Below are 26251 nucleotides of genomic sequence, written 5' to 3' on the forward strand. Positions count from 1 at the left end.
TCACAATCTCTAACTCTTTATTGAAGTGATATTTCACCTCCTGTGTCTTCTCTTTGATTTCATTCTTTATGCTGCCTTTTAATTTGCAGGTCAGTTTAACTCATTGTCAGATATTTCTTCTACGGTGTTGTCAGTGGATTCTCTTGTTGGGGGATCTTGATTTGCATGGGGCACTTTGTTCCCTTGAGTTTTTCATGTTGCTTATGTGTTTTCCAATGTAGCTGTATGGATCTAAGACAATACAGATTCTACCCTTTAGACCTACATTGTGCCTGAAGATTTCCAGTATCCGACCTTTAAGAGGGAGAGCAATATTAATAGCACTCAGCATGAACCATATATAACCTTAGATCTAATAAGAGCTTCCACCAAGGCATCTACTTCTTTCTGGCTATAAACAGAAACAACGAGTTCAATCACTGTCTACACTATAAACATAAAATTTGCTAAAAGGGATTATGATTTAAATGGCACACAAAGAGAGAACAGACATAAAATAGGGCATGATGTTCATGAGAGAGAAAGAGAGAAGCTAGAAGTAAAATTTCACAGGAAGAGAGGAAGAGGAACCAACAGAGACTGGCCGATAGGTGGAGAAAAGGAGAAAGGGAATCCAGGAAAATGAACAAGTGAGAGGAAGAATACATATAAAGAGAAAAAAAAATTAAAATATGAGAATATACAACAGAACTGCAAAACACCGTGCATATATCACTGTCCTCAAGAAACTGATGCATGAAAAATACCTTGTTCCAAATATGGTGGAGAGAGATGTTAGAGAAGAAAAAACTAAAAATAAAATAAATCTTGATGGAAAATTGAACAGCTGTCTCTGTTAGTGTATGAAAGTTTCTCAGCCCTGTCTCTGACTTCCCACAGGATTGCCTGGCCCAGACTAGCCCTGGCAGACCCAGTCACTATCCCACTGATCTGGGCCTTAGATGTCCTGGGTTTGGCCACATTGAAGTTCCAAGATCTCAATGCCACTGGAATTTGGAGAGAGACCACCAGGGATGAGCAATCCTGAGAGACAGCAACTAGATGGCGGCTACTCGCACTCCCAAGAGGAAGACCCCAGTTGCAGCCAAGCCCTCAGGCACCCTGACCCTGAACCTCCAGGTCCTGGCCTGTGTTCCCAGACAAGGGCGACTGCTTCCCAAGATGGGACCTCCTGATGCCTGTGGCAGCAGTGTCAGGGGGGCCGTGACCCAAGAGTAAACCCCCAGGTGACATCAGCGGTGTCTGCAGCTGTGCTGACCATCATTTCTTGGTGTTAAATAATGAAGACAGTGAGATTCAAATCTCAGCTGATCTGAGGGAATATTGACATGGAAGGAAGTATGTCACCAACTTTCTGCCTCTGCATCAGGGATGCTGTGTAACAACCAAGCCCATCTTCTCGGAAGACCACAGCAACATGTGTCCTGGCTCTGCCTTGCACTGTCCTTGGGGAACAGGTTGACAAAGTCAACACAGCACTTTCTTCCACTCCTGTTTTATAGGGAGAAGCAATGCAACATGGACACCTCTGAGTTTAGCATGTGGGAGGCTTTGATAGGATCACCTCAGAGGAAAAGGAACTTAGGCATTTAGCACTCAGTAGTGAGGGTGATGCTGGATTCATCAAGTTAATTTTCTTGCTTTGTAAATTGAGATTATTTCTTTTCACTTTAATTTTCCAGCATCTCATTTTCTTCAGTATTTGCAACAGGGGTGGTATCACCTATCTGAAAGAGTCGGTGGAACTTGGTGAGATAGGGGAAAGTGCCTGAAGCTGAGTGTTTTAGTCAGCTTTTTGGTTGCTGTGACTAAAAGACCTGACCAGAACAATTGTAGAGGAGGAAAAGTTTATTTGAGGGCTCACAGTTTGAGAGATTTCAGTCCATAAGAAGGCTGGCTCCATTCCTTGAGGCTGAACATCATGGCGGGAGAGGGTGGTAGAGGGAGCAGCTCACATCACAAGCAGGAAGCAGAGAGAGACCCAACTGGCCAGATACAAATATATACCCCAAAGCCATGCCCCAATTTCCCCCTCATCCAGCCACTCCCCACCACTTCAGTTTCCACTCAGTGAATCTCTATCAGGGAATTAAATCACTGATTGGGCTAAGAGTCTTACAACAAAATCAGTTCTCCTCTTAATTTTCTTGCACTGTCTCACAGGTGAGCTTTTGAGGAATACCTCACTTCCAAACCATAGCACAAGGCATCTAAGACAATCAGTAAATAATTCTGCTCATAGGTGATGCACTTCATTGAGTATCTTGACTGTGTAAGGAGTTTGATTTGAATTATTCTATTTCATTCTTACATGGGCAGGTATTCTTAAGAATTTTATTTTATATATGAAGAAACCAAAAATGAAGAGGTATTATAGTATGACTGAGGTAAAGTAAAAATTAAATGGTGATGCTGGGATTGCCCTGCATCCTCCCCACACCAGGAGAGGCTTCTCCATGTTACACTGAGGATGTTAACACTGTTGGGGCCACAGAGCCTTCATGCTCACCTGCCTCACCCTATGTCCCTGGCTAACAGACTTCCAGGTCCTCCCAGGATTTCCTGTCTTGCTAAAGGTCCTATTTGACTAAAGACCTTTCCTAAGACAGAAGGCCCTTGCTGTGTTCTTGCTTCATAAATGAGGCCTTACTTGGAGAAACTCCATTAAACTAAAGGTTAGAAGATCAGAAAATTGGGATGAGTAGATGAAAATGTGCATCAGAAGCAAAGGTGGGGTCAGGATTTGGAGTCGGAATCATCAGTATTTATTTAGATTTTTCATTCAGCAAGCACAGTGCACACATCATTCAGTTATTTCTCAGGACAGCAGACTATGTTACCTCTGGTTTAAAGATGAAGAACCCCTTTAACATTTAACATTTAAAAAACTTTTTGATTGACACATAACCATAGTATATATTTATGTGGTACAGTGTGATATTGTAAGACCTGTATATGATACATACTGATCAAAGCACTGCAATGAACACTTCCATCGCCTCATCTTTGCTCTGTGTTCTGAGGCTTCAGCTCTTCTTTCCTCCTAGTTATTCAAAAGTGTGTAATAGGCTATTGTGAATTGTGTTCACCCTGATTTGATCATTGCACATTGAATACCTTATATTGAAACATCACCTTGTATCATAAAAATATGTGAATAAAATAATCATTAGAAATGAAATAAAATAAGATGAGAAACCCAAGGAAGGGAGCACACTGGGGACTCACCCAAGTTTGCCCAGCTGGTGAGTGAACTTGTTAGACTTTAAACTCTAATTTTCAACTCCATATTTGGTTTTCTTTCGATTTTATCTTGATAAAAATGATAACAATACAGAAGTTCCTGAAAGATATGTATACTTGCCAGAGTGTGTGTAAATTCAATCAAGCATAGAAACCAGCTTCTCACTTGCAGTCCCCGTTGGTTTAGGCTTGGTCTTTCTGCTCCAGTCTTTCTCAGGCCCGTGCCCTCAGATTGCCAGGGTTGCTTGCCTAGGAGCGATTTGCGTGCTGAACCATTTCTGTGTCCATGAAGTGATATTGATTTGTTTACTTTTTACTAGGATTCTATTAGGTGACAGATAAATTTATTTAATCAACCAAATAGTCCATGCTAAAGGATTCGGTAGTCTCATGAAACATCTCTTAACACATTTCCTGTTTGGAAGTCCTCCACACTGGATTTTGGGATGCAAATATAAATGACTAAATATAGTTAAATCAATAGAAGCAGATGTACAAAATATACACATATCATTACAAATGTATGTAAATTATATACCCCAAATTGCAGAGAAAACTTCTCTTCTTTATTCACCTTATATATCATTAAATTAATACAATATGACACTGGGTATTTTGCAAAGACAAATGCTCTTGTTTCAGTGTGGTTGTTTTTGCTAATAGTGAGATGCAATTGATCTGATTTATAAAGATCTCAAGTCTGAACAGAGGAAAATTTAATGTTTCAACTGTGTGCAGTTTCACAGCCTTGGAGGGATCATCAGGGGTTATTACACAATAACCTTCTCTAATTCTGGACATTCTCTTTTGAAGGACAAACAAACAATTAGAATCAGTCTCATGGAGAAATACTTATTATATGAATGTGTTTTTCTCATTTTTTCATATTTTAGAAATATCCCCAGTGTATATGTGCATATAAACTCATACCATCTAATGCTGTTAAAGGAAAAAATACATGTTTTTCAGTAAATAAATGGTAAGGAAGAGATTATTCAGGATGAGTTCCAGTGAAATATGGCACATTCAGGGTGGTATGGCTGTAGTCTAGGATCATTTCAATAGGGGTGAGATTGAGATTCATTTTAAAAATAAGAAGAACAAGTAGGGATTCAGAGCCACAAAGGTGTGGGATTCCATGGATGAAAAATAAATAAGAGATGAAACCAAGGATGGAACTTCTCCCTAAAACAATTTAGCAGATTTTATTGCCAAAATGGGACTGAGAAAGGACCCTGTCCAAGGTAGTGGCCTTGTGCAAAATTATCAGAGGAGTCAGGTCATGGTTTGGATAAGAAAAGAGTATTTGTCCAGGCATGTAAATGAAGAGGGGTCAGATCTGCATTGATCTAAAGTGAATACATCTAGGAAACTGTGTAATTTACATTTTTCTTTTCCATCATATATCAGAAGTTCTTTACTTAACCTAAGCTTCTTTATTCTAGACATTTACCAAACGTAACACAAGCAGGAACTAAATCTTTCAAAACGAAGTTCAGGAAAGTTTATTAGCTTATTGTTTTTAAAATATAACATATGATTATATACCATTAGCAAATTCTTACCAAGGGCTATTTTTGAGTATTAGTATCCAACATGGAAGATAGATACTAATGAAAACACAAGCTTATTTTTATCTTTCATCTAAAACGTAAGTTTGGGTAAATAGACACAATCTTTTCCATTCATGGAAATTCATTTAAATACAAACCAAGGTGCCACTTGGACCCAGAAAACAAAGCCCTATGCCATGTCATTTGTCTGCCACAAGCAACCCTTCATCCAAATCAGCCCCAGATACCTACTGCTGTTGATAGAGGGCACATGACCTACACCTGCGGGAACATAACCAAGGGCACAGCCCGATTTTTGGAAGAACCAGGCCTTCATGGTCCATTAATTTTCAATTAGATGGTGTTTTTCGTGACGTTTCTCCTATTTAAGTCTGCATCTTCTCAGTTCTTTTCAAGGATTCCCACAAGATCCTAATTATCCCATGATAACATTAATGATCTCAATGTTGAAATACAGAGAATGCTGCTTGGAGAATCAGCTAAAATCCATGGTGACTATTCAGGTTCCTGTGCTCCATCACAAAACTTCAGAGCCTGCATCTCAGGGTGGGGTGAGCATTCCCCCATGGCATGGTGGTTAACTCTTTTCCTAAGACATACCTGCTCATGGGATGATCAAAGGTATCCTGGACTGTTTTACATGGGAAAATGTTGTCTGTTCATAAAAGATTGGGAGACACATGTGGGACATGAGAGAACTGAATTCAGGAAGCATTCTAGATGAGTCTGGAAGTGGATTATTCTTCAAAATTTCCCTGTAAAAAACGCAACTCCCAATGACTTCATCTTAGTCTGTGAGATCCCATGCAGAGGACCCAGTGGAGACCATCCTGACTTCTGACCCAGTGAGATAATCAATCTGTGTTCTTTGAAGTTAATAAGTTTACAGTAATTTGTATCAGCAGCAACAGAAAACTAACACAGAGAATAAACAGTGATATTCTATGGGTTGATGGTGGAAATGGATGATGGAGCATCCCGTGGTTGCCTTAGCTACCTTGTTTGAATCACCAAGGAACCAGAAGTTGTAAATGCAAACTACTTACTGAGTTAAAAGTGATAAAAGTAAGAGACCACTTAAATGGCACAACTTGTACCAGGAGAAGGTGTCAGAAGTGTAACTTTCTCTTCTAAAATCCATCATGACATATGTACATCTACCTGCCTTATCACGTTAAAATTTCCTTCAGCAAGTCACAGGGAGGTTTTACAGTATCTTGTCTGTTTCTTACTCTGATTGGGACACATGGGTCATCACTGGACTTGGGTCTGAGGTTGAGTTGTTTAAACACTCATCGGTGCCCCTTCCATCAGTGGCCTGTCTCCAGAGACAAGGCAGATGCAAACTTCTGCCAGTGTGGGGCCCAATGTCAGATCACCAGATGAACCTGCCATGAGCAATGCCGTCTCCCAGAATCTTTAGGACCAGGAGTTATTAGGTACAGGAGTTATTATCCCAGGTACATCCTGGTGGAATCTACTTTCACCTCCTGACCTTGGGGAGCAGATGCTGTGCGTGCTGAGGACCAGCTGTGACTACTCCTAATGCAGCTCCTCTGCTTCTACTTCGTCTTGCTCTCCACATCATGCCATGGGGATTTCAATGTTCTTCCCAAAAAGGTCTAATTTGGTTTTGATGATGGGGAAAGTATAAAAGTTTGGAACAACAAGACATTTGGGGGCATTTTTTAAGGAAGAGCAAATATGTTGATCAGTCTTTACGTATGTGTGTTTTTCTGAACATGAAACCCAGGAAGTGTAGGCAAAACGAGTGTCCCCAGGTGTTTCTGAGCGTGAGTCAAGTACTGAGAATGACTGCTTCTCAGATCCTTCACTCCTCCTTCGACCCCATGCCAGCTTGTTCCCAAGCTGCAAGCTGTGTGCTGATCTGATCAACCCAGTTCATGCTCAGGTACAAATGGCTGAAGATTTGTGAAACCTTATTACTTTCTTAACTCCAGAGAGTGAACACACTGGCCTTTTCAGCAGTAGAGAAGGTAATGAAGGTTTACTTGCCCCTAACCGCCTCTCATCTCTAGGGACCCCAGGGACTTTTGCCATATGCCTACAGCCAGATGGGTACCAGGGTGAGAGATAGACATGATCAAAAAATGTATCACTGAGGTTGAATAGTATATATTTATGTTCTGAATGCCTATGGGACCCAATTCCTTTAAATTGGATTTTTCTTTTTTTTTTTTTTATTGAAAAACAATGAAATAGTTAAAAATCAATTGGATGCTTGACCTGCATGTAAATGAAATAAAACTGAAGTTCCATCCCATGAGAATGGTGCCCTCGGGTTAGGGTGGAAATTGCTTTGTCATAACGTTGTCAACAACCTCCTGTGATAAAATCTCATTCCAATTCTCTGAAGAGACAAGGAGTGTTATTGGTTTGTACCCTTCTGTAGGATTGATCTCAATTTGTTGTTCCCCTTCAGCCTTGATATTATTCCATTTCATGATTTACTGCTCGGAAAGCAAGTGCACTTTAGAGTCTGTAGTTGATAACCAGGGTAAATAATAAGCAAGCCAAACTGCTAAAGCCAGCTGGCACACTGTGGCTCTGCACTGCTTCCTGCTCAGTGATGTGGTGACATACTCTCTAGGGCGCTGACCTCCTGAAAGATGACCTACACTACTTAACTTGTAATAGTTAAGTCTACACATAGGACATAGCAGATGAAGTAGTGTTACAATATAAAAAGATGTAATAATTAAGTACACGTGTTAGGATGTAGAAAGAAGGAAGAGGGTGGGTGGAGTGTGAGGAGGCAAAGAAGAGGGAGGAAGAGGAGAGAGAGGTGAAGAGAAAGTGAGAGAGAAAGAGGAGGGGAAAAGGGGGATACAGGGGAAAACAAAACATTCATTTCAAGTTTTCAAACACTTCAACCAAATTATGAAACCTATCATTTGCATTTTTGGGTTCGTGATGATGAAAGTAATGCCCACTTCCATTGAAATGCACAGGTATGGGGGAATTTGCACGTAGGTCATGCAAGCAAAAAAAAACTGAAAGTTGGGACCTACTTGGTGGATGATTGTCTGTGCCAGGTGTGGCCTGAGATGGTATTTCCACGCTCCTGGTGAAGAAGTCCATGGCTGCCATTTGTTGAGTCACTGTGATTAGCCAAGTGATAGCAAGGAGCTCTGGGGGACAAGGATACATGGGAGGTTCTCTGACCCCATGGAGCTCAGTGTCTAGGCGAGAAAACAAAAAAAGTCAAAAAGCTAGGGAGCCGCAGTAGAGCAGGTAAGCACACAGGAGTGTCTCAGGGCTGGACCCCACAGGTGGTATAGTCAGAGAATTCTCATGATGGGGGCTTAAGACGACTCCAAGGCTTCTTCTGGGAAAAGGAGTTGGGGCAGCCATGACCCATGGCAGACACCAGTGGGCTCAGGAAATGGCAATGCTGGGCGAGGTAAGCTCTGAGACCCCCGTTCTTTCCCAAGATGGTTTTAAGGATGGTCCTCCTTGTGGGGCTAATGGCCTCAAGGTATACTATCACCAATAGCGTCATACTTTATGGAATGACAGAGATTGTCTGAAGACCTGCAGATATTGACTCTGAGCTGCAAACCATGAGGTGGTGTTGTGAGCAGTGAGTAAGAGGAATTAAATTTGTTTCCAACGAGTGGATTTTATCCACGCAGTGCATCCTCAACTCAACATTCCTAACAATAGCAAGTCACAAATACATTGAAGATTCACTCCCTTGTTCACCTAGAGTCCATCCCCATGGACTTACTCAATGCAACGTCTCTTAGCCAAGAAATCAGTCAGCAAGACCCAGGGGATCTTCTCAGCCCTAGCCTCTCTCAGTGCCTCAGATGTCTTTGGATGTCCTCGGGTGTCCATAAGCCAGAGGCTGGGTGGCAGTCATCACTGTGGGAGAGGTGGTCAGTCATCTGGCCTTGGTGACAATGGCCAATCAGCAATCAGTGATGAAGTGGACAGCAGCCGGGGCAGTCAAGAGACAGAGCGACGTGGAGTCCTCTGGTCACAGAGCTGCTGACAGTTTGCTCCAAAAGTCCAGGGGTTCTAGTAGTGATTTTCAGCCCAGTCATGCTCTGGTCTTCATTGATAAAGACCAGCATGTGACTAGACTAGGAGCCACCACTCAAATCATAGATCAAGGTTCATATCGGCATTGTTCAGGAGTGTTATCCTGCCACATAGCAAGTTTGTCACAGGAGCCTTTATTTTAGTTTACAAATCCAGGCAAATACCAAATACAGTTTATTATTACTACATAACACACAGCTGTAGCAATTCCTGTTATTTCCTTGTCTCTTCACAGATGGTAAACTAAATCAGCAAAACCTTGAGAGGGAAGAATTCTGAAATCTATTGACACACTTCATTTCAAAGTTTAGCATTTCTTGTTCTCTAAATTGTAATTAAAATTATTGTTTTTTTTTCTAGAATATATTTTCTATTAAAATTTGGATGGTAGAAAGGTAAAAGATAACAACAAAGTTTCCTAGTATAGGGGACTATTTTATTTGAGTTTATAGAATCATAACCTGTTTCTTAGTTGAGTTGTACACTCCGATCCCTATGTGGAATTCTTAGGAATTTCACAACTAAATCATTAGCATGTTGAACCTAAAAAGTCTTCAGTTAACTATGAATAAAACGAAACCAAAAGTCATGACTCAAAAGGAAAATGCCTCCCTTTGGAAGCAAATAAATGAATAAGCTTGGCTTTACTTGCTCTTCCTCATGAGCTTTATCCAGCAGTTCTCAGCAAGCTCTTGGTGAAATAGTGCTTTGTCCCTCCTAGAAACAGAGATTTTAATAATACATCTGGTACGTTATTTTAAGCACGTGATAAATGGGGCTAATCTGTGCTGAGTGGACTTATCTACTGTGAGAACATTACCACCTTCATTTCTTAGGGAAGACACAGTGCTGGAACAGTGGACTTTACCTGTGGTTACAACTGCATTCCAGTTGGTTCAGTTTGTCCCTCACCCATGATCTTCACCATTCTGTGCAGTAGATCACTAAACTTAGCCCTCCTATTAAGTGAAAATTCATACTTGACCCATAACTCTTTCTTCCTGTCCCCCTCCAACCGATCCTCTGCTAACCACCATTCCATTCTCTGCTTCTGTGAGTTTGATGTTTTGGTTTTTGGTACCAGGTATTGAACCCAAAGGCACTTAACCACTGAGCCACAGGTATTGTATCCAAAGGTACTTAACCACTGAGCCACATCCCCAGCTCTTTTTATTTTTTATTTTGAGACAGGGTCTTGCTAAGTTGTTTAGGACCTTGCTAAATTGCTGAGGCTCTCTTGAGCTCTATGTCTTTTTAAGATTCCACATATACATTAGATCATGTGGCATTTTGTGGGGACCAACCAACCTTATTTCACTTTCCTTCTTCACTTTATTTCTATCATTTTAGTCAATCTGGGGTTGTTAGTCGTGTAATAAAATGCAAGTAAGTCTCAGCACAGTATTTAAACACTGAGTTTCTGGCTACATAAAGCAAAATGAGTTTATGGGCTGAAGAAGACTAGGTAGAAATTATTCATTGAAATTTGCCAGGGGAAATTCTCCCTTTTATTTTCTATCACATTTAATGTAATCACAATGCATTTTCCTTTTTATATCACCAAACTGATGTATTTTTTAATTCTATGAACTTAAAAATGTAAGCTTATCACTGCATTATATTTTTAATGATTTAGCTGTCCAATTTTTTTAAGTGTTGTATATTTAAAAGCTGTACGCTTTTGCTTCCCAATCAGTGATAGGAAATAGTATTACCATGGACTATAAAAAAAAGAATTGTATGAGGGACAAAAGAAGGAAATTAAGGACCTTCTCCTCTCTGTCGACAATGATGGATATCCATTGCTTTGAATAATTAAGAATCAGTTAGAAATGTACTCACAATTAAGCATCATTTTTGTGCCAAAATCTTGAATTAGAAGAAATATTGTTGTAGATAGAGCAAACAAAACAAAACAAAGCAAAAAACCATAAACGCTTGAAAGGTGAACAAGACAAAATGAAACATATTGCAGATTCAATCCCAGTTGTCAACTGAGTGCTCAAATCATCCCCCCAAAGTTCCAAAGGCCACTATCATTTTTGAAATAACATGGAAAGTTTTTTTTAGGATAATTTTGACAGCCATTAAAATTAAAATCATTTTAATATAAAAGCAGTACTTTCACCTGTTTTGGAGCACCTCCTAAAATAGAGGTGAAGAGATGAAACTTCTCCATAGTCATCATGAAAGAAGCTAACTCTGTAACCAGGCAACACATTTCTTAATCACTTAATTCAAGCAGAGGTTAGCATATCAACTTTGATTATTTTATATGAGTTGACTTTGGGGAAAAACACATGGATCATATGTTGTTTAGTTTAAATGAAGAATACTTAGATTTTCCATTGAAGTTTCAAAGTAGCTGTGATTTTTGTGACATTTCGAAGTATTCTATTATTGTATAGATGCCATTTTTCAGTAAATGCACTTTTGCCCTAAGTCATGATAATCCTCTAGAGATGGAAAGGTTGAAATTTTCCTAGGGCTTAAAATGGGAGAAGCAAGATGTTTAAACTTTCTCTTGTCCTTCTATGAAGTTGGCCATGGCAGTTCTTCAAGATTTTTAGCATTTGTGTTGCTGTGGGTAAAAGAAGGGACATAGGAATAAAGAACGGAATAAAAGCTAAATGATAGAAATTATGCAGACAAGTTTGTTGGTGACTGAAGGGTTTTCCACAAAGAATTCAAAACAGGCAATTCTGTCTTAATGTTGTTGTTTTTGATTACATAAAACTTATCAAAATTAAATTCTAGGCTCAAGAATTTGTTGTGGGGGTAATGGGCAAATGCCCTCCTAAAAGGCCATGCACTTTGCAACTTATACCAGCAAGAAGTGGAGTCTCTTTATCACTCCTTGAACCTGGACTGGTCTTTGGCTCTGATGGATTGCCTGTGATGCAGGTGCTCTCCCAGGTCCTGTGTCCAGTCCTCAAGAAACCTTGCAGTTTATCTTCTTGTTTGTGGAACCATGTGGAATAGACTGTTTAACCTCACTGGAGAATGAGACCCCAGGTTGAGCCAAGATGAACTGTCCTTGTTTGCCCTTGACCAACTAAGTCCAGATTTGGATGTTCACCATAAATACATGAATGACCCTGATGAGGAAAACTGTTGTTTCGAAAAATAATTTTGGTTTCCAGGTTTCTTTAGAGGGACTATAGAGTAGACAGGTCTTATTCATTTGGAAAATAAAACTACTTCTCATCTCCAGGATCCACAGCTGGTAAAAGAATTTTAAAGTACAATGAGTCTGGAGACAAAGGTCAAATCAGTGGTTAGCTGTAGAACCCTTCGTTAGGGCTCTTGTAATAGTTAAAGTGGTGCTGGGTAGACCCTCAAACCTGTACAGTGGAGTTACTAAGAACCTTAGGAAGACAGTTTCCTACAAATTGAATTATGAAAGAGCTGTAAAACTAAAGACTGCTAGAGCTAATAAACAAATTCAGCACAGGAGCAGCTTACAAAATCAACATACAAAAATCAATAGCTTTTCTTTGCACCTATAATGAATCTGCTGAGAAAGAAATCAGGAAAATAATACCTTTCACAAAAAAATACCTAGGAATACATCTAACTAAGGAGGTGAAAGAGCTCTATAATGAAAAATACAGAATATTGAAGAAATAAATTGAAGAAGACACAAGAAGATGGAAAGAATTCCCATGTTCATGGATAGGCAGAACTAATATTTAAAAATGACCATACCAAAAGTAATATACAGAATCAATATAATCTCCATCAAAATGCCAATGATATTCTTCACAGAGCTAGAAGAAAAAAAAAAAAAAACACTCCTAAAATTCATTTGGAAAAATACTCAACACAATTCTAAGTCAAAACAGCAATCAATGTTGGAGACATCACAAAACCTGAATTTAAATTAAACCATAGAACTATAGTAATAAATACTGCATGGGACTGGTATTAAAACAGAAATACAGACCGATGGTACAGAAGAGAAAACACAGTTACAAACCTACACAAAGTCATCAAATCCTTGACAAAGGTGTCAACAACATAGATAGGAAAAAGGACAGCCTTTTAGACACATGATTCTAGGAAAATATGGTTATCCATATGTAGAAGAATTTGACTAAATCCTTCTGTCTCACCCTGCACAAAAATAAATTCAAGGTGGATGAAAGACCTGAGAATTAGACCAGAAACTCTGCTACCTCCTAGAAGAAAATGTAGGGTCAGCACTCTGGCATATAGACACAGCAATGATTTTCTCAATAGGAACCCTAAAGCTCAGGAAATAATGCCAAAAGTTAACAAACGGGATGGTATCAAATCGAAAAGCTTCTGCACAGCAAATGATACAACTAAGAATATAAAAATAGAACCTACAGAATGGGTGAAAATCTTTGCTAGCTACTTTTCTGAAAGAGGATTAATATTCAGAATATATAAAGAAATAAAAAAATACCAAAGAACCTCAACCCAATTAATAAATGGGCACACAAATTAAGTAGATAGTTCTCAAAAGAAGAAATACAAATGCCAACAAATAAATGAAAAAAAATGCTCAACATCTTCACAAATCCAGGAAATTCAGGTCAAAACTATTCTAAGAGTTATTCTCATTCCTGTTAGAATGGCAGCCATTAATACAAACAATAATAAATACTGAAGAGGATATGGAGAAAAGGGAACACATTTACACTGTTGGTGGTTCTGTAAATTAGTACAACCAATAACAAATGGAACCACCATATAATCTAGCTATAGCACTCCTGGGTATTTATCCTAAAGCATTAAAGTCATTATACTATAGCAATACATGAATACCCATGTTCACAGCAGCACAATTCACAATAATCAAACTATGGACCAGGCTAGCTGGCTGTCAGTGGATGAATGCATAAATAAAGTGTGGTATGTGCACACAAAGCAATTTTATTCACCATAAAGAAGAATGAAATCATGTAATTTGCAGGAAAATGGATTGAATTTAAGAACAATATGTTAAGCAAAATAAGCCAAACTCAGAAAGTCAATGGTGGTATGTTTTTCTCCAATATATGGAACCTAGAGAGAATATAGGAAAAGAAAGATGGACAGTTCTCCTGAAAACTGAAGGGGTAATAGTAGAGTAGAGGAAAGGAATCAGGGGGAAGAAAGAGGGATGGAAAATGGGAAATACTGGGAAATGATATTGGTCAAAGTAAACTATTATATTGTGTGTCTGTATGTATTGTATGTATGTATGCATGAATATGTAACAACAAATTTCACCATGATGTATGACTACATTGCACCAATAAAATATGGGCAAAAAGGAAGAATAACATGTCTCAAACACACATTCAGGTGCCACATAACGATATTTTGGTTAACAATGGATTGCATAAGTAATGGTGGTCCATAAGATGACATCACCTAGTGTGGCATTTTGTGTTGGGCACACTTTTATCGTATTTATCCAATGACTGAATAACCTAATGACCTCCTCAGAATGAATCTACTTGTTAACTGATGCAGGACTGTAGCTGAGGGTGCCATTTTGGTTGAAAGGAGATGAATAACTTTTAATATAGCAAAGGACCAAAAGGACTCAAGAGGGTTATAAAGGAAAATAAAACACACCCCTGTGCTGGAAGGGGAATGAGGACTGCTGGAACTCAGAGGCCTTTGGGCCCTCAATTTTATGTGGGTAAGACACAAATTGAGAAAGGCCCTGATGTGCAAAGTCAGTTGTTTCTAGAGGAAAAGGAAAGATCTTGGAGATAGATATTAGAGCTCAGTGGGTGAAACCAGAGTCAGAGTAATCAACAAGAAAGCCAGTCCTAGGAACGTTAGAAACAAATGACCCAGGGTTCCAGCAAAATGAGGGATGGCAAGTTTACACCAAGGAGCCTAGCTGAGGTCTAATTGGAAACATTGCCAGCCCTGCTAAGGGGACCATGGTAATTGTGCCTTGGAGGGTTTCAGAGCTATTGGGAACAGGAATTACACCATTCCTGCCCTATTTAAGTTGGAGTGTCTATTTCAAGTGTGCTGTCTCCAAAATTCCACTCTTTCGGGGTGTGTGAAGGATCGATAGCTTGTCCCTTAATTCACATGTTTCTGGATCAGGCTGCATTCTTGAACCATATATGACATGATGTGACTGACAAGGTCCTCAACTTTGAGCCCCATGTGACCAAAGGATGAGACCCCAGAGGCTTTGGTTGGCAGTGATGGAACTTTACAGATTACTGAAGTCAGAGGCTGAATCAAGATGATTATTGCAGTAAGAGTCCCAGGTGAAGCACAGACATCTTGGTGTGACCCATATTGAATCAGGGTTGGGCCACTTGCTTTGGCTTCAGGACAAAAGCACTTTTGATGCAGGCCCAGATTTGGAAGAACCATGAGACTGGCCCTCAAGTGCTGCTCAAAGAATGCTGTCACTAGGGCAGTCTGATGAATTAAACAAAACATCTGTGGGTGGGACCTGCCCATCATCCCAGCTGACAGCCAGTGAGCAAATATGTGAGAGAGGCCACGTCGGATCCATAAGCCCTTCCACAGTGCCACCTGTGAAATACTCTGTGTGAGGGACAGAACTTGAGAGTAAAATGGTCTGACTTTACTGTAAGAGTTCCAGTTCTCGGATTATATCATCTTGCTTGAAAATAAATGTGCAACGTTTTTAGTTTGTAATGGTGTGAGAAATGTGGCTCTTTTTGTATAGCTTACTTGTTTGATTCAATATTCCATTGCAGTATATGGCCTTTGTGAAACAGAATTTGACAAATGAGTATAGCAGTATCCCTGGGGCAGAATCCCATATGGTTCTTTGGGAACCATGCACAAGGTTAGACCTGGTGTTTGGGGAGAACAAGGGCTTTAATTTTTGTTTTAGTTCTTGCTGAATATTGCAATACTTTTCTGCCTTTATCTATGTGAATGAAGTCTATATGGTTAAGTAACATGTGCTATTTATTGTAATATTTGATAATAGTTGGTAGGTATGGATGAACAAGCTTTATTTATTTATTTATTTAAAAAAGATACTACTGTCAGATTCTGCAAACACTTTCTTGGTAAAATCACTGAGCAGTATATTGACAGTGAGACTCTTATGCATTTAGCAATGCACCTGCCTTATCTAAGCCTTTCATCCCTTGTTCTCCAAATGCTATCATTCTGTGGTTATTACTATCATTTTTGAAACAGGGAAATACATATCGCTGATGGCACTAGCTGAAGACATCCCGGAAATGTGTAATTTCAGATGTTCACAGGCTTGCCATGACTGACATTGGCATTACTTCTCAAGCTGACAGAGCTCTGGCTTGGCTCTTGTAGCAGCAGCAGATGTTCACAGGAGACTTCTCCACATGAGCTGTGAAAGTTACACTGGAAAGACAGATGTGTTGGTATTATTTTTGTTTTCCTTTCAAACACTTAATACAGAAAAATCATGCATACTGGGAAAAAAAATACCCTCTCTTGAATGTATCTCTTTTAAACGTATGTGAGGAAGAATTGGACTTCTGCTTCCAGAAGAGATATATTAACTAACACAGGACTGGCCCTTCTCACCTATGATCACCATGGAATTCAACAAAATATATGAAGTGATTATTTTTCCAGGCTTGGGACAAAACCAGTAGAGTACTGTCACCCATTTGATGGATTTGTGGATAAAAAATAAAGAAACACCAAATTTAGAGGTATACCAAACTTAGGTTTAGATAATTCAATAATACAGAGATATTAACTCTCCCCATTATAATGTATCCAATGTAATATTAGTTAAAATTCTAGGAGGCTTTTGTTTAAGAATTTACTAAAATTTATGAAATACAGAGAACCTAGAATATGCAAAGCAATTTTGAAAAAATAAAATCAAAGTTGGATAATTTATATTTACTAATACATATAACTAATAGATATAATATGAAAATTCATTATTAAAGATACCATAGTCTAAATATAAAAGAGATTATATAATAACAAAATAGGAAATCCAAAAGTAGATTCAAATATATAGACAATTGTCAATAAAAGTGCCTGTAGTTCAATGCAGGAAAAAAAAGAATATTTCTTAAAAAGTGATTCTGAAATAAGTTTTTATCAATCTTTACTTTAAATAATAAAAATAATTTCGCATGGATCATATATTTACATGCCAGAGCTAAATCACTGTAACTTAAGAAGAAAATACAGGAGAAAAGTCTTCATGGCTTTGGATAAAGCAATTATTTTTTTGGTAGAAAAATCAGTAAAAAAACATCAAGAGAGCAATGAACAAAAAATATAAATAAATTCAAGCTTGTGAAAAGTTTAGAAAACCCAACTCTTCAAAAATAACTTAAGAAGTATATGGTCAAGCCATGATATGGGATACAGTATGCCATGATTTGGGTTGAGATGCTCTGCCAAAGCTCCTGTGTTTATGTAGGGATACTTAGAGGTGGAATGATTAGGTTATGAGAGTTGTAACCTGGGTGGTAACTGTAGACAGGTGGGGCAAGGCTGGGGTCTCACTGGGTTGTGCCATGGAAGGGCATTTTCCCAGCAGATCTCTCTCCACACCACCTTCTTGACCTCCATGGACAATGGAGCAGGGCTTTTCCACCTCACCCTCTGCCATGATGTTCTGCCCCACCTCAGGCCCAGAGCAATGGTCTCAGCTGACCATGGCCTGAACCTCTGAAATCACAAGCCAAATTAAACCTTTCCTCCCCTAAGTGGTCCTTGTCAGGTATGTTGGTTACAATGATGAAAAACAAAGACACAACATTTCAAAGATATTTTTCCGATTAAGAACTTGTACCCCAAATTTATGGAGAACTCCTTCAATTAATAACAAGAAGAAACACAATTTTTTGAGATGGGCGAAAATTTGAACACCTATTTAGAAAACAAGATGTAAGCATATGAAGAGAACAATTAGTTATTTGTAAATTTTAAGTGAAAACAATTGTAGATACTGCTGTCTGCACCCTACAAATGTCAATAATCAGAAGACAAATCTTGGAGAGTATGTGGAACAACAGGAAATTAAATAAATCATTAGTTGGAATACAAAGTAGTTGAGCCACTTGGGAACATAATTTGTCAGTTTCGTTCAAAGTTAAACATACATTTACCATATGACTCATTAATGAGTAAATGAAAACAGAATGAATCAAAACATATTTTAACCAAAGAGTTGTACTGGAATGCTCATGACAGCTTTATTCAAATAGACATAATTTATTTTTTCAAAATCCAATGTTAATGTAACCAGCATAGATGAAAAAGTTGTGTTTCTATCAATACAGTAGAAATGTTATTTAGTTCAGAAAAGGCTAATACCACATGTATTAACTTGGGAGACTCTTGAAAGTATTACAAGAGTCAAAGGGAGACACAAGGGAGATTAGGCACGTTGTAAGTTATGTAAGTGAAATATTAAATTTTGTACCTACAAAGCTATGGTGATCAAAGACACAAAAGTGGTTGCAACTGAAGGTGCCATGGGTGGGATTAACCAGGAGTGGGAGGGGGCGACTGAAAGGTACTATGCTGTCCTTGTGTTGGTGGTTACATGGCTGCACATCTTGTCAAAGCTTCAGTTGTGAACTTAAAATGGAAGAATTTTATAAAATATACCTTATTAAAGCTGATTTAAAAAGTGGATCTAGATAAAGACTTTGTCAGGCAAACAGAAGCTGAAAGGAAACATTGCCAGCAGCCCTGCACTACCAAAAAAAAAAAAACTTGTTAAAACAAGTTATTCATGCACGAAGAAAATTACAGCAGATGGAAACTTGTATCAACAGAAAGAAATGAAGAGCAGAAGAAGTTGTAAACATAGACTGAGATATAAAAGACAACTTCATCACTTTTACATTTTTTTAAAGATCGCTGACTCTTCTGATGAAAAAAATACTGGGTTTCTATCTAGATTTAAAATGTATGACAACAAAAGAGAAAAACAGGAGTGAAGAAATGGAAGCACACTATTTAAATGCTCCTTTACTACCTGTGAAGGTGACCTGAGGCCAGCTGAGATGATAATCTAAACCCAAGTGCTACCACTGAGAAGCAAAGGGGTATTCCTGTAGAGCAGTCCCTCAGGGGAAGAATCAATCCTAAGATGAAGAAAATAATGACCAGAGAGACAAACAGAAAACAGGGAGCAGGAAAGTACACTTGAGTCTAAGTATTTTTAAACTACATTAAATATAAATTGGCTACATGCCAATACTTTCATATACATGAACACATAATCAGAGTTTAGATCAAGTCCACATTCATATAAAGTGATTATGTATTATGAACAAGTTTATCTGAAAAATGCAGTTTTTAATATTTGAAATTCACTCAATGTATACACTAATAGACCTGAAGAATATCCATTACAGAAGCAGAAAGAGCATTAGAAAAAAAGAAAAACTTACTCATGATAAAAACTTCTTGATAAACCATAAAGGAAAGAGTACTTATTCAACCTGCCAAATACCATTTGTGAGGTACATACAGAAAAAACCAGGCAGTTACGTTTCTTCTAAGTTATGATATAGGATATGTTTGTCAGTTCTCATCACTTCAGTTTAGTATTGGAAAGAAGTTCCTAGCCCAGGCAATACATCAAGAAAAAAAAAATATTCATAAAGATTGGAAAGAACATGTGAACTTTTCCTGTGTGTTGTCTGATTTTCATGAAGGAACATTTAAATAATTAAAATCTACTATAAGTAATAAGTATATTTAGCAAAGCTTCAGAATATAAGATAGCTGTTAAAATAATTTTATTCTTTACATCAACATCAAGCAATGACAAAATGCTATAAGATAGCATTTACAATAGTATCAAAACCACCTGCAACATAAGGGAAACTAATAAAAACTAAGGCGTACTCTGCTAAAAATTAAAATAAAGGAAAATTTAGAAAACCTTAATAATTAAAAAGTTATACCATGTTCATATATTGGAAGACAGTGTCATTTTATATGAATTTCTATGTAGGTTCCCTCCAAGTCAAATAAAAATTCAAGTATGTTTGATTTTGTAGAAATTGACAAGTTGAGTTTTAAGTATATATAGATGTTCAAAGCCAGAATAGCTTAGAGCATTTTAACTAGACATAATACAATGGGAGGATTTCTACTATCTTTTGAAAGTATTTTAGGACATACTAAAACATATTATGGTTAATGGAGTATGTTCTTTATATAGGATTAGAAGATTATACCAATGGAAAAAATAGTTCAAAAATATGCATACACTAATTTTGAGGTCTTAGAAAATTCTTGTACCAAATTCTGCTTTCTTATAACATGTTTGTGGCTTGTTCTATACCTCCCACCCACATGCACACACACACAACCATGTCCTTTCTCTCTCACACACACACAATCACACACACACGAACACACTTATTTACACCGACAGTACTCTCTTGCTTCACGCACACATCCATTCCTCCTCTTGAACATCCTGCTTCCAATGCGTAATACCCATGGAAAAACCATGATCTCAAGGAGACCTGCCCAAGAAATTAAGAAGAGTACAGATGTCATATCCCATTTAAGTAAGTTCACTTTTTTTAGATATTACAAATGTGTTTTTTTTTTTTTTCTGCCTGGGTTAAAGAGCAAAGCTCAGCATCCTTGCTTCAAGAGTTTCTTCTTCTTCATTGCTCAACAAACTGTGTTTCCATCCTTGTCCAATCTTGCAGAGCATCACTGCCAATGCATTTACAATGGAATCCAACCTCCTCACCCTGGATCACATAAACTGGCTCTGAATTTCCTACCTTTCCTGCAGTGTCCCAAATCACACCCTGAACTATTTCCACCAAAAGCTTTCTAACAGAGCTTCTTTGTTTTCTGGGATGTTATCATGTCCAAATTTTAATTGGCTAGCCTCGTTGGTTCTGTCTCCACCCAGAGGTCCTCCTTGATGTCTGACTCAAAGTTAGACATGTGTTTGCTCTTTTTAATGCTTCTGGCATAAAGTTTTGCATGACAGCAATCACTCTCTGGTTCTTTCTCCTGATCTCTGTTTCTGTATCTCTTCCGATTGCCTACACTAGAATGAATACTCCAAAAAAGAATGGATGTTTACAATTCTACCACCCATGAGGCAGGAGCAGGGCTGTCTGAAAATTCACATAGTGAGATGCACAAATCTCAAGTACAAAGTGAGATTAATTTGGACAAATGATAATCCTCATGAGACCCATAACACTGTGAATATATAGAATATGTTCTTTACCCAGAAAGTCCCTTGTCTTTCTTTCCACTTAATTTCCCTATCCCTAGACATTATGGTGGATTTAAACTTTATCATTATAGACTAGATCTTCTTCCTGTTTCAGAAATTCATATCAAAGGGATCATATAGTTTGTACTTTTTTATTTCCTGGCTCAATTCCCTGAATGAATTAATGATTTTTGAACATAATGATTTTGAGATTCATCCATATTAATTTCTTTAAATTGCCAAATAAATATTTAATTATAGGCCTATTAATGGACACTCAGGGGACTTTAAGTATTAAACCATTATGAATAAAGTTCTAAATATTTTTCATCCAGGATTCTTGTGGGTATGGATTTTTTTTTTTTATCTTTTGCACTAATATTAACAAGTCAACAGTATGGGTGGACCATAGAATAGATGTCTGATAAGCTTAATAACAACTGCTGAGGTATTGTCCAAATCCCACAATTTTATTTTCCAACCAGCTTTGCTATGAGTTTCATTTGTCTCTCACATGTGTATGCAGGTGCGTGCAGGTGCCGGTTCTTCTGGTACTCACTGGGTACTACACTGATAGCATATTTACCCTGGTGCAGCTTAATGATACTCTATGAACAATGTAAGAAACTCACGTAGTTTACTTAAAATCTCCTGTACAGATAGATTCACTTCTCAGCTATAAACCATGAAATATAATTACATTGTATTTGTCTTACTCAACAAGTCTTCCAAAATTTTTATCTCAGATATTCCGTTTTGTATGTCTGAAAATGCCATTATTTGGTCTAGAATATTTTTCTTCTAATATAATATTCTAAGTGACCAGGGTTTATTTTTGTTGCTGTTGTATTTTTCTTTTTTATCTTTTAACAATATGGAGATCTTTCGTTGTTTTCTCCCCTTATTTGTATGAGACAGCAATTCAGTTGTCAATTTTTTTCTCATTGTTTTCTTGTAAGTAATGTATCTTATTTTGTGTATGCTTTCAAAATCTTCCATTCGTCTTTGATTTATTTCAGTTTTCATACTAAATGTAAAAATTTGCCTTGTCTTAAATTAATCTTGTTTCACCTTCCTTGACTCCCCTCCTGAATGTGGGTTGATGCTTTTTATTAAGTTTGGAAAATTCGGTGACATTGTCTCTTCAAGTCCTTCATCTGTCCTACTCTTTCTCTTTTCTCTTCCTTGGACTCTATTGTGCTGAAGTTCATTTTTATCCTGTCTTTTGCTCACTTTTATTGACTTAAATTTGACCTATTTGTTTTCATCTGCAGCTTTCATCGTTTTTATCAAAAGTATGCTTATTTCATCATGATTTCCTTTTGAATTTTTTTGTAATTTTGTTTCTATGTTAAGTTCCCCTTCTGGTAATGTTTACTGTCTATTTTTTTGACTGGCTTACTTACTAAAATTATTTTTCCATAGGTTTCTATGTCATAGGTGGTTGTTTGGTGAACATGTGTGTTCTGTTGGGAAGGAGAATGGTTCCTTCAGCTTTCTCTATCCTGAGCAGAAGGTGAAGTAAGAAGCTTACTAATTTGTGAAGAACTTTGAACAAAATTGGAATAACCAATAGGAAGTAAACACATTTCATCAGTAAATACCACAATGAACTAAAGTCCAATTCTCATGTTGTAAGGAACTGGCAAATGGCATTTTAGAACACATGTCTGTGATCAATACTCTTTGACTCTTCTTTCCTTGTACTTCCGTAGTAAAAATAAGATGAGTTCTTTGTTCCTCTGCACCATATAGCAGTCTTGGATGAAATGTCAAATTTTAATGCAATAGGAGTTCTAATTTTCTTCTCTAGCTTGACCTTCCTAAATTCCATGACAAACCAAATCCATACATACAGTGTTTTGGGACAAGATATGAACGTTACCTGAGGTCACTTAGCAGGCACTTCATAAATAATACTATATGAGTAATGATTAAATCCATTAGGCATTTTTTTCTCTCTACTGGGTAATCTAGTTGTCTCTTCTCTCTTGTCTCTTCCCACATGCAATGTTCAGCTTCATTGAAAACCCTCTCCTGTTCAGTACTTTTCTCCATAAACATCCTATTATGATCAAGTGACCATGCAGAAATTTCTTTGTATTTTATGTAACGTGGCAGTTACCCAAAGTCCCCAACACAAACATCATCTTGTCAGATGCTTAGAAGGCAAATTTTCATCCAAGTAGATACATTTTAAACTTATTAGCGTTGCTTTGATTAGTACATCTATGATTTTTGCCCTTTTTTCTCATATCCATGTGGATGCAGGACCTCAGAACAGGATATGCATATATGACAATGATGTTTGTGGACACAGAACAGATTAGCTACAATGCATTTCAATTCATTTTCTGCACAACTATAATAGAAGGTTACGAAATACTGCCCCCAACCAACTAGACATGTTTGAAAGAATCACACCAAATATCAAAAAGTATTAGAAATTCTGTCTATCATCTTAAAAATTAATTTAAAGGGAGCAAATTTGTTTTATATGAAATACCAATGTTTTCGTGTGTGTGTGTGTGTGTGTGTGTGTGTGTGTGATAGTCTGCCTGTGGATTCTGGTCTTCTCAAAGCATTGCATATATTTTACAGTTTGGGGGGAAGCATTAGAATCAATTATCTTGCCCAATTTCCTCTGCTAGCATGCAAAAATTCCAGACTGGAGATTCCATACTCTTTCACTGGGATTTTAAATTTTATTTAATTCCCATACCTGAATGCTTAGCAAGTATTTCTTTTAGCCTTTATCTTGTTAGCTGTGTTCAGATATTGTAGCTAGAGGACTATAGTCATGTTGAAATTCCCTGGCACTTGGCAGTGTTCAATGCCCTTCATGTGCAGCTGTTAGTGAGAAGCCCTGCCCCAGCTTAGACCGATGCTCTGTCTTCTGCAAGAGGTTGCTGATCTTCTGTGCCCACCCAACCTTAGACTGATTCTACAATTAATGCTGTGATATAAAGTCTTCAAACTAACACACGTTTCTTCAAGACATGATGAGCTCCTGGGATTCGAGGCAGCAGAAGTCCATTGCAAAGTGCAAACTCTTTAATGTTGGAGGACAAGAAGGAGGACACGCCAGGTCACGTAGCCGGCACACTCCCAACAGAGAAAATTGCCACAAAAGTAAAAGTTCAGCTGATGCAGAAGCAAGTGGAATTGTTTCAAACCGGATTTTTACGACATTTTTCCATTTCACTCATCTTTTTCTCTTGACTTTGTAAATTCAAAGTTGAGAGGGGTAGAAGAAAGAAAAATTATAATTACACAAAGAGGAAAACAAAAATTTTAATTTTGCAAACACAAAGAGGAAAACTAGGTGAGAACAAGTGTGCTTTGAAACGTGCAGCAAAGATATTCAAGGGCAGGGACCTTGAGGGTCAGAGGAACATTCTGAAAGGGGGAAACCGTGATCTTATTGAATCTTTGTTTTTCCATTAGAGAAGCCCGTGATGTGGCCCAATGTAACAAAACGGCTGTCTCAGCAATGTTGCCAGCTAAACCCTAATATAAGACCCATGAGAAGATTGAAAAATAAGCACAAACATCAAAAGGGCAATAAAGATAGTAGATAAAAAATAATGATGTCATTCCTAGAGTTTATGGAAACTTGTGAAAAAAAGCCATCAAAAAATTGTACCTCAAGTTTATCCTTTTTAACACTAACAGGCAAATCTCAAAAAAAAATCTCCTTAATTCTTTGTGAGTTTTTACTGATATTTATTATTGCTAAATGGCAAAAAGCACATGTAATACAATCCCTAGCTGAATGTGTTCTAGAAAACTAACTATCTATGCTGATGTTTTGATGGGACTCCATGATGGGATCATTATTAGAGATTTAGGCTAATGGGTTGAATGGCCAGTTAGAGAAAAGCAGGTCACATGGGATACAACGTCTCATTTGATTGTGAGTGCAGTGTAGGCACAGTAAGGAAGGAAATTACCCCTTGACCCATGAATCCAAACACATGGTGCTCACAGTATGTGCAAAAGATTTGCAAAGAAACCGATACCTTGGAGCCATGCTACAAAACACCCAGTGATCAAATGTTTAAGGCACAATTGGCAACAGACATCCTAAATGAATCCACTTTGAGGACTTAATAGTCTTGAAATTAGTTGAAGGTAGTAGCAATTGGAAATTTTGCAGTATAATCATTTGTAATGTAATCCGTTTTGCAGATCACAATGCACATTAGTAAAATATTACAGGATCTCTGAATCCCTGGAGTGAAGAAATCCCGCATGCTTTGTTAAACCCACAGCTTCCTACTCTGTCTTTAATCCACAACACTCCATTTCAAATGGCATTTCAAAAAGGGAAACATCCTGAAATATGCCGGTTTATGGTGAGCATATTTATGGAAAGATGCTTCTCTTCAAATGGCACCAAGGATTATGGGCAACTAGTAATTTTCTTCTTAAGATATTTTCAAGTTTGGGTTAAGCAGCACTAAGTGAGTTGAAATCTGTATTCCATCAATTCTGAAAGAACATCTCCTCTTTAGATTATTTGTGTGACCCTCCACCACCCTAACTTTCCCATGACAAAGACTAGCTTAAAAGGTTAGCTGGGTGTCACTTCTAATAGCAGAACAGGCGCTACCAGAGCTGGAAGCATCCTGGCTTTGGTCTATTGGGGGTGAAAGAGCAGATGGACAGAGGTTCCATCTTGGGCAGTGACTCATTTGTAATCTTTAGATTTGTTTATAATCTTTATAATAATGTCTGGGCATTAGAAGGCTGCTCAGTGGGGCCAGCCTAAGAATTAGACATTTCTCTTCTTTATGAACCTTGGCTTGGAAATAAAAGCAGTGCTTTGCTGGATTAAGCTGCTAACAATTCACTGATCCAAAGCAATCGCTGTGTTGGTGAGACTGATTTTCCTTTTTGGGGTATTAAGAAGTGACATTGAATAACTTTCTGCTGCAGCAGGAAAAAAAAATTCCTGTTATCACTGGCAAAACCATGATAAATTAGAAAGTGTTTCTAAGTTTCAATGTCAATATTTCATTGTGCCTGTATTTTGATTCCTCTTTTGGCCTTCTCTATCCTTAGTAGTACCATTTACCTGGCTGATATGCTTTCAGAGCCTACAAAAGCATGCTCTGAATACTATCTCTAACTTCAGTTCATAGATGCCTGTGTGGATGTATGTGTGTAT

General features: G+C 37.8%; 1 pseudogene across 1 annotated transcript in view; it reads right to left on the reverse strand.

The window, feature by feature from the left end:
• Positions 1–1365: 1365 nt before the first annotated feature.
• Positions 1366–26251, reverse strand: part of LOC306641437 (myosin regulatory light polypeptide 9-like) — a 37718-nt pseudogene continuing 12832 nt past the window's right edge. The window contains exons 2-3 of the transcript in view: positions 7850–8020; positions 1366–1445 (exon numbers count right to left, since the gene is read on the reverse strand). The product of the transcript in view is annotated as a myosin regulatory light polypeptide 9-like (transcript). The remainder of the gene's footprint in view (positions 1446–7849; positions 8021–26251) is intronic.

The sequence above is a fragment of the Sciurus vulgaris genome (assembly GCF_902686455.1).
Source record: "Sciurus vulgaris genome assembly, chromosome: 12".
Lineage (NCBI taxonomy): Eukaryota > Metazoa > Chordata > Mammalia > Rodentia > Sciuridae > Sciurus > Sciurus vulgaris.